Below are 17524 nucleotides of genomic sequence, written 5' to 3'. Positions count from 1 at the left end.
ATGGTGGAAGGGCTTACAACACCAGGGACGGTAATAATATAAAAAAATTTAGAAACCTGCTGTAAAACATCAAATACAATAGCAAAGGGCAGAAATACAATAGCAAACAGGTGAAATAAGATGATGGTAAACTTCATAACCCAACCCCTATCACCCACTGAACACTGCATTGCTAGGTTTATACCAGAGGGTGACCAGAACTATTAACTAGACATATGTAACCATTAATGTAGCCATTTCAAAGTATTGTAATAAATAATACGGTAATAAAACACAAGGACCAGTACATAAGTCCCTTAAAGGGTACGGATGCAGATTGTAGCCACAGAAAGCGTGGACTGAAGGAGCATTACACTGAACTACTGGCCATCAGACCTCCTTTTAGAACACACATGTCTTACAAGAACGAAGGGGTCACAGACGGTGCTCCAGGAATCGACCTCTGAGAATGTCCAGCAACAAACACTTCAGCGAGTGATGAGAAAGGCAGCCAAGAGTTGCATTCACTCCACAAGATGGTACCTCAGACTAGCAGTAGTCTTATGAATGACTAATGATAATCTTGCTGAAGCCAGCTGACATCCGATAAACCGAATGCAACGATGGAACAATACGCCAACGTTGGAACCAGTGGTCTGCACTGCGTCCCCAGAATACTGTGTTTAGAGTGCCCAGAACGAGAAAGGAATCACTACCACCAGAGTAGAAGAATCACCAACCGGCCTGCAATCAAGAAAGCTGTCAAAACTACATTCCTTACCGGACAGTAGTGACAAGGGGAGGAATGATACACTGCTGTTACATACACTAACCCCCAGGGCAGGCAACTGGGGCATTAGTGGCCAGCAGGCAAGAAAAATTACCGTTAGCTGACCTTAACAAATTGTAACAAGTTGATCGCAGTAAATAGTAATAGGTAGTCGAGGGAAGCTAATCAGATGTGCCTTCCCCAAGCACTCCACTCGCTGCTCTTCGCCTCGGCGCCACTACGAGCAGCAACACGAATCCAAGTCACTGGAGAATCACAAGATATCACAATTGTGGAGGTTTGTCTATTAGAATCAAAATGCACTCATCTTAAAGCTTGCTGGATCTGGTTTACAACGAGGTTGTGCACCCTCGTGACCATAGCCCTTCCATCTGACCGTCCATGCGTGCCGCCAACGGTCCTAGCGCATTCTGGCAATTGCGCAGACCTGGCTCTCCAGAGTCCCCAACCAAACTGGCCCACTCACATGATCCTGAAGAACGACGACATGGCCCCAAAGATAGGGCAACAGTTACTACATATCGATAACTGCCACTGCTGCCACTAGCGGACAGGCAACTGAGTGGTGTCAGTCAACATGAGAAGAAGACAACCAACCACAACCATGCCAACTAAATGATACCATCTTGCCTCCAGTAGAGGGCGCAAACCTACAAACAGCACCAACACGAGCTGCAGCGCGGCTCAACCTCACCCTCTCAAGGACAAACCCGGGGACAAACCCAACTAGCGGCCTAACAAAACTTAATTTGATTAAGGTGGACCCGGTATTGCTTACAGGTATGATTGTCCTTAACCAGAAGATTAACTGGGCCTATCATCCACATAATCGTACATGGACTTACCAAGGTTGCCAACGCGCACCTCCTCCCTAGGAATATTACTGACATACACCTGATCTCCAGGCTTAGCTCGGAAGGCTCATCGATTACGGTTATAACGACCAGCTTGTCTGTTGTGGGCCCTGAGAATATTTCGCCTCGCATGATTCCAGTTTTCTTTGACGACCTGAGGGGCGATCTCCGCAAGAATTAGATCTTGAATCCCCCATAAGTTTGAAAGGGGGCAATTAACAGGGTAAGCAGTCATCAAGAACACCGGAGCAGCCTTTAAAAGCCTCATGGCTGGTGGTATTGAAGGCAAAGCTAAGCCAAGGCAGGCTATAATCCCACTTAGTGGGAGACTTCTGATGAAAGATAATCAGTGCGGGTTTAAGGTTACAATTAACCCTTTCCACGAAGGACCCCTGCGGATAATATGGAGTGGTAATTACATGCTTAACACCACTTTAAAAACAGATGGCCTGAAAGGGAGCTGAAAGAGATGCCGGCGCATTATCACTAAAGATTTGCTTAGGAGATCCAAAAACACTAAATACTTTAGTTAATTGTGCAATGGTGTTGGCAGCAGTCAAATTACGAATCGGAAGAAATAAGGTAAACCTCAAAAACGCGTCAATAATAACTAATACATACCAATGGCCTCCTTTGGTGCAAGGTAAGGTCCCACGTAATTGATATAGAATTTGTCCATGGGGCAAGATTCATGCTCAGAACTAAGGAACCCATGTTGAAGAGCGTTTTTCAGTTTGGCCATACGACACAACTGACACTGAGAAACCATTTCTCTGTCTAGGTCAATAGATGGCCAAGTCAGATGCTCCTTAATCTTCTGCAAGGTCTTATAGGTTCCTAAATGCCCGCCAATCAATGAGTTGTGAAAATAATGGAAAACAGAGCGTTCTAGGGTGCCTGGTAGACAGATTGTAATCTCCTGGCTACGTCCCACCCTTTTACACAAAATGCCCTTCCTGATAACGTATTCATCCAAACGCTCCCCTGCCGAAATCCATTTCTTAACGGGTCCCCAAGTGGGGTCCTGGTAGTGGTGGTTGGCAATGTCACTAAACAAATGAGGAATACCGCCTAACATGACCCAACTATGGTTGCCTTCCCAAGCTTCTTGGGCGCCCTGACTAGATGGTTGTTCAGTAAACATATGGCTGAGCACGTCCGCGAGCATATTGTCAGTGCCTCGAATGTGCTTAACTTCGAACTGAAATGCCGAAATGTGTACTGCCCACCTCGCGTTACGGCCGGTTTTACGCAGCCTCGCTAGCGCCCAGCTTAAGGCTTGATTGTCAGTCTCTAGCTGAAATACTCTATGTTCGAGATAAAACCGGTATTTATCCAGCATGAACAAGACGGCCAATGCCTCACTTTCGTAAACAGAATATTTAAGCTCGGCACTGGTTAATTGACGAGATGCATGTGCTAATGGCTGCCTTTGACCCACGAACTCCAGGAGGAGGACTGCCAAAATTCCCACATTAGATGCTTCGGTTTTGACAAAAAATCTCTTATTAAAATCAGGCACTCCAAGAATCCGAGGATTGGCTATAGCCGCCTTAATGTGCTCATACATGGCCTTTTTAGTAGGTCCCCACTCAAAACTCGCCCCTTTTCGGCGCAGTTCATTTAAAGGGGTCGTCAGCTGAGAAAAATTAGGGACAAAATGCCTAAAATAATTTGCCATCCCTATGAACTTCGCAATCCCTCGCTTATCAGTGGGTGGCAGAAGGGCTCTCAAGGCCTTAGTCCACTTCTGATCAATGCAAATACTCTCTCCTGATACTAGGTGACCTAAGAAGGATACCTGCTGCCTGGCTAATGTCACCTTATTGGGTTTAACAGTCAAACCAGCCCTCTGCAACCTAGCAAAAACTTGCTGGATATGTTCCAAATGCTCTTGAAATGAACGACTATAAATTACCAAATCATCCAGGTAATTGTAAACACAGACTAATTTCAAGTCTCCAAGAATATTATCCAGCAAACGAGTAAGGACGGCTGCGCCAGTAGCCAAACCAAAGGGGACCCTATTCAACAGATTCCAATCAGTACAAAATGCTGTAACATGTTTACACTCTTTGGTTAAGGGAACCTGATAATAGGCTTTATTCAGGTCGAGCACAGTAAACCAGTTAGCCCTGGCAAACAAAGTAAAAGAGTTACGAAGACCAGGTAAAGGAATCAATTCGAGGAGAACCTTCTTATTTTGGCGACGGTAGCCAGCAACAGGCCAAAAGTCTCACCCTTGATCCTTAGGGACGAAGAATATAGGGGAGGCATAAGTGGGTGTAGAAGGCCTAATAACTCCCTGCTGAAGCATTTTGGAGATCTTTTCCCTTAGTAACTTCATCTTAGGTGGTGAGAGACGCTATGGGGACTGCCTCATGGGAGTATGGTCAGGCAGACGAATATGGTAGTCAAGAACATTAGTAACCCCAGTCTATCACAGAGAAGCTGTGGGAACCTCTCCAACAAACCCGCTAGTTCAGAGGCCTGCTGGGAAGAAAGATGGGTGAGATCAAACTCACTAACCTTAGCATGAACAGCCAGGATTCCTGCATCTCGGTGCACCTTACGTTTAGTACACTCACAGAACCCAAATTTCTGACCAGAAGTGAACATAAAGAAAAAGGTGTACCCCGAATAATCCAAGACAAGACCAGTTTTACCGATAAAATCACATCCCAAAATCAAGTCGACCAGCAGCTCCTTAACCAAGGCCAAAGACAAGGGCCACAAGAAATCCCCAACTGAGATACTCCCTCGACCCAACCACCCAGAGGCAACACGTGCCCGTTGGCAACCTGACATCTCTGCACCAAAGAAAGGACCGGCCTAAGTCTCGCAAAATGACCAAATTTAAGAAACCATCCCAAACTCAACAATGAAAAGGAGCTACCAGAATCCAAGAGGGCACAAGTAGGTTCACCACCTACTCAAGAACAAATATAAGGCAGTGGGGGTGATGATCAAGCAGTGACACGGGTACACCAGGCTCGACCCCGGGGTCGCTTCCCAGCCGGGTGTTCTTTATTGACTCTGGGTGTCTGCGGCTGAATGCAAGTGTGAACTAATTGCCCTGTTCCACCACACTGGAAACAACGCTGCGATTCCCCTTTAGCAGACTCAGCTGATGTTGGTAATCCAGAGTTCCCCTCAGTGACGCCCATGGGCTGAACTTTAACTTCATAGTGTTTATCATCTGAGAGCGGCAACGCGAATATCGCTACAGCGGTGGCACAAAGTTCTTCCCAAGTGGAGGGACGACTACGAAAAACAAAATGTGACTTATCCGCTGCTCGCGTTCCCCTCAGGACAACTACAACTAACTCCCATTCTGGCAAGTCGACTAATAAGACCAAACAGGCCATCTTAACTCTTTCCACATATTGATGCAACACCTCCCTATCTTGCTGCATCGGCCAAATGTAGCGACGCTTGAGCTGTTTACGAACTCCCATAGTCAATCTTTTGCTGATCACAAGCTCCCTCAACTGCTGCAGTGAAAACCTTCTGCCATGGCCCTGGATACCAGGGCCCTCAATTCGCCTCTAGTTAAAGGATACAATAGAGACGAAATTACCTGATGAGAAACATCAAATGCATCAGCGTGTTGCTCAGAATGAACCAACAACCACAACAACCTTTCAGTTTGCTCGAGTCGATCTATAGTTAATTCTGTGATGTCTCGAAACAGATGCACCAGGGGATTAGGCAATGTAGCAAATGCCCCGCCTAACCCATTGGAGGACATAAGGGCATTATTCCCAGGCTCACTAGCACACCTCCTGGAAGATAACAAATCCTGCTCCCCTGTCCTCTTCCCATCAAGCTCTAAACACGTGACCTTAAACTGCAATTCGTTAACCAAGAACCTCAATTCAGCGGTTGATTTGTTATCACGATCCACTAATTTTAATGCCATTAAGTCAGATATCCAGTGGGCTAAATTTATCAACTGTGCCCGCACCCTGTCTGGCTGACTGCCACTAGGTAGAGTGCCCTGTAAAAAGCCAATGCTGTCCTCAAGACTCTTAACAGCTTTAAACAAAAACCCAATGGCTGCCTTTGTCTCACCCTCAACATCCAGTGTGATAACCGGCTGAAGAACGGTAGCACGCAAGCAGGCTGCTAACTCTGGAACACTACCCTCAATAGGCTGGCGTCTTACCGCCAGCTAGTAAGTGAGGTGGACCTTCCTCAATACACCGATCCCAGGGTCCTACCTTACCGCCATTACAGAGTTGATCACCTAAAACAGAACACAATACCAAAGGCAGAAGTTGTACAACACTAACAGACTTTAACAAATCAAACCAACAGTAACTGACATGGTGATATTACAGTCATAACCACACTATGCTGCCAGTTGAAACCTAGTCGTCGAGGGAAGGCAGGATTCAGTTACGATTGTGGACGGGGCAGTAATCAGTTACTGTTGGTTGCCTTTTACAGTGACACACAATTTATTTTAAACCAGTAATTCCAGACTCAACAATAAATAAAAATACCATACGTTATCAATGAAGGAATAAACAACTGTGAATAATAGTGTTTTCAGTGAGTTACAATTTAGCAACTCACCATTAAATACAGATACAGCAGATAATGTTTTAAAAGCAAGCCACTGCGATATGGGCAGAAGGCCTTACACGCCAGGAATTGCAATAAATTAAGAATTGTTTAAAACTCGCTGCAACTTACAAATTGCAGGTATTGAAATATTAAAGTCAAGTCATCATAAACACAGCAGAAGGCATCAGACGCCAAGAATGGTAGGAAATAAGGTTTTAAAGGCTTACTGCGTAAATACAAATACCAAATTAGAATTTTAAGTAAAGTGACCACAATCATGGCTGAAGGCCTTACACGCAAAGAATGGCAATAAATTAAAAAGCCAGGAATGGCAGTAAATAATATTTTAAGGTTTACTGCAAAAATACAAATGCCAATTAGAATTTTAAGGCAAATGACCACAATCACAGCGGAAGGGCTTACACGCCAGGAATGGCAATAATATAAAAAAATTGGAAACCTGCTGTAGAACAGAAAATACAACAGCAAAGGGGTGAAATACAATAGCAAACAGGTGAAATAAGATGATGGTAAACTTTGTAACCCAACCCTTAACATCCACTGAACACTACACTGCTAGGTTTATACCAGAAGGCGACCAGAACTATTAACTAGACATATGTAACCTTTAATGTAGCCATTACAAGGTATTATAATAAATAATACAGTAATAAAACACAAGGACCAGTACATAAGTCCCTTAAAGGGTACGGAGGCAGATTATACGCACAGAAGGCGTGGATTGAAGGAGGGTTACACTGAACTACTGGCCATCAGACCTCCTTTTAGAAAACACGTCTTACAAGAACCAAGGGGCCACAGACGGTGCTCCAGGAATCGACCTCTGAGAAGGTCCAGCAAGTAACACTTAAGCGAACGATGAGAAATGCAGCCAAGAGTTGCATTCAGTTCACAAGATGGTAACTCAGACTAGAAGTAGTCCTACGAATGACTAATGATGATCTTGCTGAAGCTACCTGACATCTGATAAATCGAATGCAACGATGGAACAATACACCAAAGCTGGAACCGGTGGCCTGCACTACATCCTCAGAATACTGTGTTTAGAGCACCCAGAACGAGAAAGGAATCACTAACACCAGAGTAGTAGAATCACCAACCGGCCTGCAATCAAGAAAGTTGTCAAAACTACACGCCTTACCGGATGGCAGAGGCAAGGCAAGGAAACATACACTGCTGTTACATACACTAACCCCCAGGGCAGGCAACTGGGGCATTAGTGGCCAGCAGGCAAGAAAAAATACCGTTGGCTGAACTTAACAAATTGAAACAAGTTGATCGCAGTAAATAGTAATAGGAAGTCAAGGAAAGCTAATCAGATGTCCCTTCTCCAAGCACCCTACTCACTGCTCTTCGCCTCAGCGACACTACGAGCAGCAACATGAACCCAAGTCACTGGAGAATCACAATATATCACAATGGTGGAGGTTTGTCTACTTGGATTGAAATGCACTCATCTTAAAGCTTGGTGCATCTGGTTTACGACGAAGTCGTGCACCCTTGTGACCACAGCCCTTCCATCTGGCAGTCTATGGATGCCGCTGGCAGTCCCAGCGTGTTCTGGCACTGCGTGGACCTGGCTCCCCGAGTCCCCAACCAAACTGGCCCACTCACATGATCCGGCAAAATGACGACGTCGCCCCAAACTATGCCAACTAAATGATATCATCTGGCCCCCAACAGAGGGCGGAAACCTACAAACAGCACCAACCCGAGCTGCAGCATGGCTCACAAGATGATGGCATTCCTTTAGTGGAAAAAATAAAAAAAAACAATGTGAAGGATGTTGTTTATTGGGCCACTGAGACTTGGCAGAATATTTCAGAAAATACTCAGAGAAAATTGTGGAGAAAACGGTAGACATCTCTTGAATTTCAGAACAACCTAGTTGAGAATGAGGAGGAAAATCTACTACAAATGTACATACAATCCCTGGATGTGTAGAAGACTAGAAGGAGATGTAGATGAGTGGATGGCAATGGATGGGATATGTGTGGAGAACCTTACTGATGCTGATTTAGTTGTTGCTGTGACTCAAGTCCAGGAAGAAGTGGACTGTTGTGACGGAAGTGACAATGAGCCTGAAGGCGACAAAGGAGATCTGGTGCCACAGAGTGACGCAGCAGAAGCCCTTGACCTCACACTGCGTTATTTGGAGCAACAGCCCACTGTTACACGTGCTGATTTGATGTTTATGAGACGGTGACACAACTATGCATCACATAACAGACTGTCTTCATTGTGCCAAAAAGCAATGACTTGAGTTTTTGTCATCTAAAAAGTAGGGATAAAATGTCCACTGTATTTTAGTAAGTTTGACAGCTTTTCTTTCGTTGTTATGCACTGTTTAAACCCAATGTTGTTTGCCAATTTTTCAAATACCCGTTTACTGTACTGTGTAAATTAAAATAGTGTGTATGTACAGCAGTTTACCACACAGTTTTCCATTCTTAGATTAACATTTTTCATTTTCGGATTACCAGGGTTCGGATTAGTGGGACTCTGCTGTATAAGAACACACTAGGCAATACTGACCCTAAAACTTACGATAGAAGGTAAGGCAAATCTGTGTTTATAACATTTATAGATTTAAAGGCAGCTTTTGGTAATGATGACTGAATGTATTCTGTGAAATTCTTTAGGTAGCAGGATAAAATACAGGAAGTGAAAGGTTATTTACAACTTGTACAGAAGCTAAACTGCAGTGTGTGACATGAATGGGAACCAGTAGTTGAGAAGGCAGTGATATAGGGCTGTAGCATATCCAGGATGTTATTTAATCTGTACGTTGAGCAGGTGATAAATGGACGCGAGGAGAAATTTGGAAAGGCAATTAAAGTTCTGGTGAAGAAATAAAAACTGTGGTTTGCCAGTGACGTAATTGATTTTTAAGACTAGTCATAGTTTTGGAACTTGTTTAAATGACACAAGGACTGTGCTTGGTGGAAGGGAGGGGGGAATTTCCAGTGTTGACAAATTTTATATATCCAGTTCAGATGAGCTGAGATCTGTTTTGTACAGACATCTATCACAGCTATGTCCATGTTAAAACAGAGAAAACAAATTGCTAGATGTGTATGGAAATAAGCCCTTATCTCCTTTTGCTGCCCCCTCTGTTTCTCCATCTTCTCCTCCCCCTCTATTTGTCCATCTGCTTGTCTTCCCCCATCTCCTCCTCCTCCTCCTCCTCCACCTCCCCTACCCTCCCTCTCTCACTGTCTATCGCTTCCCCCCTCCCAATCTCTCTCCATCTTCTCCTCATCCCTCTCTCTGTCCATCTCCTCATCCCTCCCTCTCTGTCTGTTTTCTCTGCCTCCTCCACTCTGCCCATCTCCTCTTTCCCTCTCTCTCTGACCTTGAGCCTTGTTTATTGTTACTTCAAATGAAACGTCGAGTAAATAAGTTGGGATCATTAATATAAGGGGTACAGGAGAGACCTCTCCAGCTGCTGGACCTGTGAGGGTAGTAGCTTCAGTGACAGTATTTCTCATCTGTGAATAAGTAAGATTGTAAAGTTCCAAATGATTCAGATTCCAAAGTAGTATTCTAATTGTAAGTCAGTAAGCCATAAACACAGACAGCATTCTTCTTTCCTCTTAAAATTGCCTGCGATGAAGAAAACTAAGCAGCACATTGTTGTATATACAACCATTGTTTAAAATTACATACAGGGTGGTCCATTGATAGTGACCGGGCCAAATATCTCATGAAGTAAGCATCAAACGAAAAAAACTACAAAGAATGAAACTCGTCTAGCTTGAAGGGGGCAACCAGATGGTGCTGTGGTTGACCCACTAGATGGCGTTGCCATAGGTCAAACTGATATCAACTGCATTTGTTTAAATAGGAACCCCCATTTTTTATTACATATTCGTGTAGTACGTAAAGAAATATGAATGTTTTAGTTGGACCACTTTTTTCGCTTAGTGATAGATGGCGCTGTAATAGTCACAAACATATGGGTCACAATTTTAGACGAACAGTTAGTAACAGGTAGGTTTTTTAAATTAAAACACAGAACGTAGGTACATTTGAACATTTTATTTCGGTTGTTCCAAAATTTTTTATTTTAATAGTTGTCTACACAGCAAACAAAATTATAGGGAACATCACCAATACGCAACACTCATCATCATCATCTTGGACAGTTTCCAGCCACTGGCTGGGTCTGTCGGGAACACAAGCCTCTCCACCGTGTTCTGTCTTTCCACCATTCCCCCTCTTCCACCTTCGTCCAGTTCTCTCCTCTTCTCATCACACATTCCTTCACTCCCTTCACCCATCTATCTCTTGGTCTTCCTCTGGGCCTCTTCCCCTCCAGTTGCAGATCAAACATCCTCTTTGGAATTCGTCCCTCATCCATTCTCTTCATGTGTCCATACCACTGCAGTCTTGATTTTTCTATCCTGTCCTGTACTGGTTCCTCCTTTAGTCTTTCCCTCACATACAAATTTCGCAATCTGTCTCGTCTTGTTACACCCAACCTGCTCCTCTGGAACTTCATTTCACTAGCCTGTATTCTACTTTTGTCGCTTTTGTGCATTACCCATGTCTCACTTCCGTATGTCAATATGGGGACAAAGTAAGTTCGGTATATAATTCCCTTGGATTTCTGTGGCACCTCCTTGCTCCAAATAAGCCCCCTAATGCATTTGTAGAACTGCCCTGCTTTTCTGCATCTTTCATTTATTTCCATTGCGTTTCCCCCCTTACTTTCAATCACGCTTCCCAGGTACTTGAAGTTCTCTACCACTTGTAGTTTTTCCCCTCCACAAGTTATATCCACATTTGGCCTATTCTTCTTCCTTGTTGTGACGATTATTTCACTTTTCTTTGCAGAGAAATGCATTCCATATTGTGCTGCCGTTGCCTCCCATGCATCTAACTGCTCTTGCACCTCCTTCACGCAATTTCCCCATAACATCAGGTCATCGGCAAAAAGCACTGCTTTCATTTTATGATCTCCAATTGCATCTGATACTTGCTGTAGGATTTCATCCATAACAATAATAAACAATAAAGGCGAAAGTGCACTTCCCTGTCGCAGCCCATTTTCCAGCTTGAACCATGCAGTACGTTCCCTCCCCACTTTCACACAACTCTCACTTCCCTCATACATTTTTCTGACTTTTCGTGTAATCTCTTCATCTATCCCTTTTGCGTTCAGCACATCCCAGAGCTTGTCCCTACAGATACTATCATACGCCTTCTCAATATCCAAAAAGGCCATGATTAAGTCCTTCCCGTACTCATAGTGCCTTTCCTGCAGTTGCCTTACCGCAAATATGAGGTCCGTTGTTGATCTTCCCGGTCTGAAACCGTACTGCTCCTCTTGCAGTCTACTTTCAATACTGCTTCTTATTCTCTTCTCCAGCATCTTTTCATAGATTTTTCCACAGTGGCATAGCAGGGTGATTCCTCTGTAGTTCTCACATCTCCTTTTATCCCCTTTCTTGAAGATCGGGACTATAATTCCTTTCTTCCAATCCTCAGGAATTCTGTTCTCCTTCCACACCACCCTCAGCACTCTGTATAGCCACTGGGTTCCTACTTCTCCTGCTGCTCGTATCATATCCACTGTTACTTCGTCCCAACCTGGTGCCTTGCCCCCTTTCATCCTCTTTATGGCTTCTTCCACTTCATTCCAAGTTAGATCATCAATTTCCCCACTATTATAATCGTCTGCTGCCTTAGGCTCTCCATCGCTGTTAGTTACCTGCTTGGCAGCATTCAACAGATCTTCAAAGTACTCCTTCCAAATCTTTTTGAGCTCATGCATTTCCTCCACAACTCTTCCATTATTATCCATGATCCTCAGGCACTCGCTTCTGTCATTCCTCTTATTTCTTACCATGGTGTAAAGTACTTTTTTGTTCCCTTCACTGTCCTCTTCTAACATTCTTGTCCATTTTTCCATCCACTTCTTCTTCTCCGCCCTTACTATGGTCTGTGCCGCTTTCTTGCTTTCCTTATATTTTACCCTAGCTTCCTCTGTTCGGGTCTGGAACCATTCTCTGAAGGCCTTGTTCTTTCGAAGTACTGCCTCTTTACATATGTTGTTCCACCATGGGGTTTCCCTACTTCTCCTCTTTGTGCTAGTTCTTCCGCACACAGTCTCAGCTGCCTCAACTAGAGCCCTCTTAAAATCGCCCCATTCTTCTTCCACTGTTCTCTGATCTTCCTTTGGCAGCTTCTTCCTGATCAGTGTCTGGTACTGGGTCCTCCGTTCATCCTCTTTCAGCATCCATGTCTTCAACCTTTTCTCCTGTATATCTGTTGCCCTCCTATCTTTTTTCTCTCTTAGGGTGGCTACCAACAGCCGATGGTCGCTGTCTAAGGCCTCAGATGGTATGACCTTAACATCTGTGAGGCTGCTCATCATCTGCCTATCCACTAGTACATAGTCTACTACTGAAGTTTGGGACCAGTCCCCACTGTACCAAGTTATTTTGTGACTACTCCTCTTCTTGTACCACGAATTTGCGATCGCCAGCCCATTCCTCTTGCAGAATTCCAGCAACAATTTTCCTTCTCTATTTCGGTTCCCCCAGCCCTCTGGTCCCATTATCTCCTCGAATCCTTTCCTGTCTGTGCCAACATGTGCATTGAGGTCCCCTATTATAATCTGATTTCCTCCATTTAGCTGCTTTTGCATGTCATCTTCAAATTCCTCCTTCTCCTTTTTTGTACACCCCACCTGTGGGGCATATGCTTGGATGATTTCAATGCTTTTTCCTTTCACCCGTACTCTGGCTTTTATCATTCGATCATTGATACCTTCCACCTCCTCCTGCAGACCCTCTCTGACCACTATTGCCACTCCATTTCTTCCCCTCTCATTCCCTATCCAGTACAGTTTACATCCTTTACTTAGTGGTTTTTCACCAACTCCTCTCCACCTAGTCTCAGCAAGTCCCAAGATGTCCAATTTCCTCCTTTCCATCATTTCTACAATTTCTTCTAACTTCCCAGTTAGAGTCCTTACGTTTAAGGTGCCCAGCCGTAAACCATCTCGTAATCCTTTTCCATTGCTTGGTCCGTTTCCTTTAAATCCGTTCCGTGATCCGAGGCATGTTCCCTTTTTGAAAGCAGTTGATTTATCCACTACTGGCTTGCTAGGCCTATCGCAGCTTCACCAGAGCCCCGTTAGCCGTCACGTTTCAGGGTCCACAATTGATGTTGAACGAATGACCGACATTTTTTCTGTCATTGTGATGGTAATGGTAATAACAACAGATTACACAGTTATTAAACTGAAAAGGATGTAAAATGTGTGACAGTTCACATGATGAAGGAAGGCCATTTTTTAAAACGTCTTATGCTACATGTCTTAATAGCAAATCTTGTCGTAAGGCGCTTCAATCATACGCAGAATTGTGAATCACAACAGAGGTGGATACAACGTAAGGCACTTTTTATGTCTTAGTGCCAGTATAGGTAACAACAACAGATTCAATTTATTAAAATGAAAATGTACAAAATGTATGACAATGTAAGTAATATAAAGAGATGCTATAAAAGAAAAAAATAATAAAAACTGCAGCTAGGTCCGTGGCTAGATGCTTACCAAGTGCACGGCACAAAGGTGCAGAACTTAGATTCTTGGAATTTTATCATAATCTTATACCTTCAATTTACCATTGCCCATCACCCTCTTACAGAAATATATGTATTTGTAACTGACTTTGTACCATAATGTCATATGGTTGGCATTCCTACTCTTATGGGAAAAACCTTACATAATTGAGCTTTATACAATTTATAGTAATTGAATTTTACACAATTCATAGAATGCATTGGTGAGATTCAGTCATAGTTGTCGTCTGCATGTAGGTGGTGGCATTACCTGAAGTCTAACTTCATATTGGTTGAAGGTGGAAGCCATTGTAACTTGTCTTCTTCAGACAAGGCAATAATAATAATATTCATGTATCTCAATATTGTATGTGCAGTACTTATTTTGGATTGAACAAGTGTGAGTATGCTGATACTTCAGCTATTGGTAAATATTGAACTGTAATTCATTCTATAATTACATTGCTAGTGCACTTATTTATATCTCTGAACTTCCATAGGCATCTAAAACTTCTAAGTACATAATATATACTACTAGCAATTAGCACTCGTAAAGATTGAATCAGTTAACATCTGTGGTCACATTGATCATTGATCACATTGAATTCTTGATAGGTCAGGGGTGCACTACACAAGGAAGCAGCTACGCAGGGAGAAGAGTACTTGTGGAGTGCACACTGGGATTTTACTGTAAGTGGTAGGTTCAGGTTCACTGATGAACACTTGCCAGACAACTGGCATATAGGAAAGTCAGATTGCATTCTAAGTAAAGGCACATTCTGTCAAAATTTTATCAGTATACTGTCAAAGTATTGGTAACAAAATTTCTGAATTTACTGCCCTCCAGGAAAGTTGATGCACTCAAATTCTTCTCAGGACCGAGAGTTGGCTGAAACCCAAAGTAGAAAGTTCTGAGATACTTAGCGATGCATGGAACATATGTTGAAGAAAAGATACTGGGTGATCAAAAAGTCAGCATAAATTTGAAAACTTAATAAACCACAGAATAATGTAGATAGAGACGTAAAAATTGACACACATGCTTGGAAAGACATGGGGTTTTATTAGAACCGAAAAAAAAAAACAAATAAAAAATAAAAACAAAGTTCACAAAATGCCCGACAGATGCGCGTCATTTGGTGATGATTGTGTGCTCAGCTGCCACTTCGTCATGCTTGGCCTCCCAGGTCCCCAGACCTCAGTCTGTGCGATTATTGGCTTTGGGGCTACCTGAAGTCGCAGGTGTATCGTGATCGACCGACATCTCTAGGGATGCTGAAAGACAACATCCGACGCCAATGCCTCACCATAACTGCAGACATGCTTCACAGTGCTGTTCACAACATTATTCCTAGACTACAGCTATTGTTGAGGAATGATGGTGGGCATATTGAGCATTTCCTGTAAAGAACATCATCTCTGCTTTGTCTTACTTTGTTATGCTAATTATTGCTATTCTGATCAGATGATGGCGCCATCTGTTGAACATTTTTTGAACTTTTGTATTTTTTTTATTCTAATAAAACCCCATGTCATTCCAAGCATGTGTGTCAATTTGTACCTCTCCATCTACATTATCCCGCGATTTATTCAGTTTTCAAATTTAAACTGACTTTTTGATCACCCTGTACTTTAGGCACCATAGTAGGGAGTGTGTTCATTGCAATTGACAAAAACATTCTGTCTACTAAGTTCTAATTGAGGGAAGTTATACGGTTGCATGTAACAGGTGTAGGTGAAATCGAGTTAATTGTTGGATGTTTTGAGCAGCCACCCAATTCTGCTATGATGGTTTTAGAGCCATTGACGACATTAATCTACCAAGTATAAACTGGAACATGTATGGATTCATTGCAGGGGTACGAACAGTCTTTCAAAGATCATTTGAACACTTTTCCAAAAGGTGTCTTGAGCTGCTAGTTCAACTGTAGCTACAAACAGGCCTGACTTAATCAACGGCATCAGTATGGAGGCAGGGATTGGTGACCAGGATGTCACTGTAGCGAGATTGATTACTAAAGTTAATAAATTAATCAAGAAGGCTAGGACAGTATTTCTGCTTGAAAGATCAGATAGAGTACTGTTAGTACCAACATAGACAACGAGTTGACACCATTTGTTTCCATTACAATGGACACAGAAGAATTATGGGCAAAAGTTAAACTGATTGAAAATTATACTCAGGAAAAGTATGTACCAAGTAAGTGGATTAAGAATAGAAAAGACCCACCATGGTTTAACAACATAATTTAAAAAATGCTGAGGAAGCAAAGGCTGTTGCACTCTTGGTTCAAAAGAGAATGCAAAAATGACAGCTGGCAAAAGTTAATAGAAATTCATGCATCTGTAAAAAGATCAATGCGAGAAGCTTACAACTACTGCCACTGTCATACCTTAGGAAAGACCTTGCCAAGAACCCAAACAAATTCTGCTCCTATTTAAAATCACTGTGTGTGTATAAGGCTTCTACCCAGTTACTTATTGACCAGTCTGGTGTGGCAGTAGAAGATAGCAAAAATAAGGCCAAATTTTTAAATTACACATCTAAGATAAGTTCATGCAAGAGAATCGTACATACATATTGTCATTTGACTATTGCACAGGCTCCTATATGGAGAACATAGTAATAAACATACCTGGTGTACAGAAACAACTGAAAAAATTAAAGCAAGTAAGTCGGCAGGTCTAGATGGAATCCCAGTTCACTTTTGCAAACAGTACTCTACAGCATTAGTTCTATACTTAACTTGCATTTCTTGTGAATTTCTCACTCAGGGCAAAGTCCGAAGGGACTGGAAAAAGGCGCAGGTGACTTCCGTATATAAGAAGGGTAAAGAAACAGACCTGCAAAATTACAGACCAATATATTTAACATTGGTTTGCTGCAGAAACCTTGAACAAATTCTCAGTTCGAATATAAAAAATTTCCTCGAGACCAACAATCTTCTCTCCACGGATCAGAAAGGTTGTAGAAAGCATCACTTGTATGAATCTCAGCTTGCCCTTTCCTCATATGAGATCTTGTGAACCATGGATGAAGGGCAACAGGCGGAGCCAATTTTCCTAGATTTCCATGAAGCATTTGAAATGTTGCCACACTGCTGACTATTAACGAAGGTACAAGGATTTGGAATAGGTTCCTAGGAATGTGAGTGGCTCGAAAACATCTTAAGTAACAGGACCCAATATGTTGCCCTCAATGGCAAGTGTTCATCAGAGACAAGGATATCATCAGGAGTGATTCAGGAAAGTGTGATAGGACCGGTCTTATTTTCTATAAAAAGCAGCAGTCTTCAACTTTCTTCTGCTGATGCTCTGGCATATTACAACGTGGTGTTGTCAAGTGACGGTAGGAGGATGCAAGATCATTGTTTTGTAAGCTGTTGTATTTTACTAACGTGAGGAAAAATTGGTTTCATATCTTTGATCTGAAGACGGATAGATCGTTAGCCAAAAGTAGTAATCAATCCAAATAAAGAAGATTTTATGTGCGATCTTGACTTCATGGGTTTCAGTCCCTAAAAAAGGCTAATTATTTTGCCTGCTAGCTGTTGATTGCGCCTGTTTACTTAGCTACAGAGCAGGCGTAGTAAATGTTTCGATACAATGATAGTAACAGTGTGTCCTCCAATACCCCTAGTATATGAATTAGAAAACAGCAAATATTAATTCTGTTTATAACATAAAAAATAAATATGTTTGTTAGGTACTTATAAATGTTTCAACTCTTTAA

At 42.7% G+C, this 17524-nt stretch overlaps 1 protein-coding gene across 3 annotated transcripts in view; it reads left to right on the top strand.

The window, feature by feature from the left end:
- LOC124781027 overlaps positions 1 to 17524 on the top strand; it is a 109941-nt gene that overhangs the window by 81059 nt on the left and 11358 nt on the right. The gene's annotated exons all lie outside the window — the stretch shown is intronic.

This window comes from Schistocerca piceifrons, chromosome 1, assembly GCF_021461385.2.
Source record: "Schistocerca piceifrons isolate TAMUIC-IGC-003096 chromosome 1, iqSchPice1.1, whole genome shotgun sequence".
Classification (NCBI taxonomy): domain Eukaryota; kingdom Metazoa; phylum Arthropoda; class Insecta; order Orthoptera; family Acrididae; genus Schistocerca; species Schistocerca piceifrons.
Note: the sequence above shows the minus strand (reverse complement) of the source record. Positions and strands in the feature narration are given on the sequence as shown.